Source organism: Triticum aestivum, chromosome 5B (genome assembly GCF_018294505.1).
Source record: "Triticum aestivum cultivar Chinese Spring chromosome 5B, IWGSC CS RefSeq v2.1, whole genome shotgun sequence".
NCBI classification, from domain to species: domain Eukaryota; kingdom Viridiplantae; phylum Streptophyta; class Magnoliopsida; order Poales; family Poaceae; genus Triticum; species Triticum aestivum.
In genome coordinates, this window is record NC_057807.1 from 148543961 (window position 1) to 148546112 (window position 2152).

Below are 2152 nucleotides of genomic sequence, written 5' to 3' on the forward strand. Positions count from 1 at the left end.
CGCAGCGGCAGCGGGGGCGGGGGCCGTGGCGGTGGGGGCCGCGGCGGCAGCAGCATCGGCCGATCCCGCGGCGGCGGGAGCGACGGGCGAGGTCGAGGTCGAGCCCGTCGCAGGGGTGGCGGGCGGGGTGCCCACCGACTCGACCTCGTAAGAGGGAGTCGAGAACCCGGGAGGTGGCGGCAGAAGGCGCCGGGACGGGGGGCCGCCGGGGGGTGCCACCGCGCATCGCTCCAGGTAGGGGGCACGGGAGCCGGTGTCGAAGAATCCACAGCCGGAGGGACCTGAAAAAAAGGGAACACCGTCTCGACAAAGTACACATGCCGTGAGGTGTACAAACGATGAGTGACATGATCATAGCATCGGTAACCTTTGGTGTTGGGAGGGTAGCCAAGGAAGATGCATGGGATGGATCGGGGTGCGAGCTTGTGTGGCATGGTAGACGCGATGCTGGGATAACAGAGACACCCAAAGATGCAGAGACCATCATAGGACGGTGGTGTATCGTAGAGAAGGTGGTGAGGAGCGTAGTTCCACCGAGGACGACACGGATGAATGTTAACTAAGATGGTGGCGGTGGCGAGGGCATCGGGCCAAAACCGAGCGGGCACATTTGAGTGAAAGAGTAACATGCGAATGCAGTCATTAAGAGTGCGGAGAATGCGCTCGGCGCGACCGTTCTGCTGTGAAGTGTAGGGGCAAGTCAGACGGAAGATGGTGCCGTGAGAGGCGAGAAGTGTGCGAAGACCAACGTTGTCAAACTCTTTTCCGTTATTAGTTTGGAGTGCAAGTATGGGGCGACCGAACTGGGTGGTGACATAGAAATAAAAGGCGGTGAGTGTGGCTAAGGCATCGGATTTACGACGAAGAGGAAAAGTCCACACATAATGAGAATAATCATCTAAAATCACCAAGTAGTAGAGATACCCCGTGTTACTCGCAATAGGAGATGTCCAAACATCACTATGAAGTAATTGAAACGAAAAAGTGGAAACTAAGGAGGACACACTAAAAGGAAGACGAACATGCTTGCCTAAGCAACATGCCTCACAAGAGTGCTCGTCGAGCTTACTACATGAGAAAGAGAAACTCCTAAGAATTTGACGTAACATGGTGTGGTTGGGTTGACCCAAGTGAGCGTGCCAAAGGTCAACGCCCGTGGCAAGGGCGATAGGTGTGGAGGTGGAGGCGTCGGCTTGCACGGGGTAGAGCTCATCGGGACTGTCACAACGGTGAAGGACCACCCGGGTACGGGCGTCTTTCACAGAAAAACCAACGCCGTCAAATTCAACAGTAAGTGGGTTCTCACGAGTAAGACGACGAACGGAAACTAGGTTCGTGACTAAGGCTGGTGAAACAAGAACATTGGACATATTGATGGGTGTGGAAGTGGAGGGAAAACTAGTGCTACCGATATGAGTAATAGGTAAGGAGGAGCCGTTGCTGACGGTGATACGAGTGGGTGTGTGAACGGGAGCGGAGGAGGTTAGGTTATCGGGATGAGCTGTCATGTGCGCGGTAGCACCTGAGTCCATGTACCAGTCGCCTCCGCCGATAGAGCTACTCGGTGACGGCGCGGAGTGCTGGGAGGCGAGGAGGGCGGGGTCCCATGGCGCAGGAACCGGCGGCGGCGAGAGGCCCCTGTAGGGCAGCGCCGAAGCGGGCGGGCCATAACCACCAAGGGGCGGCGGCACAAGGAGGGTGCCATAGCCGGTGCCGGTCGACTGGTAAGGCGCGCCGATGAACTCCCGGTGGCTCGCGGGGAGAACCTGTGGGTAGTGCGGGTCCCACCCGGCGCCCTAGGCCGGCTGCTGCTGTGGAGGCACGGATGGCAACAACGGGTAACACCAGCCTAGAGAGGCCATCAACGGGATGGGCGGAGTAGGGCCGCCGACCATTGGCGGGGTTGGCTGCATGTGGGTGACGTCGGATGCGACGTAGGCGGCGACCGCGTCGTATGGTGCCGGGGTCGCACCGGAGGGCGCTGGTGGCGGGACGGTAGAGGCGGTGGCGGACAGACCGGTGAACGCCATCAGCGGCGGTGCGGAGGAGTCGCGCGGAGGCGGGGTAGCGGTGGCGGCGGCGCGGAGGAGTCGCGCAGCGGCAGCGGCGCGGGAGGAGTCACGCGGCGGCGGCAGCGAGGGGGCGGCGGCGG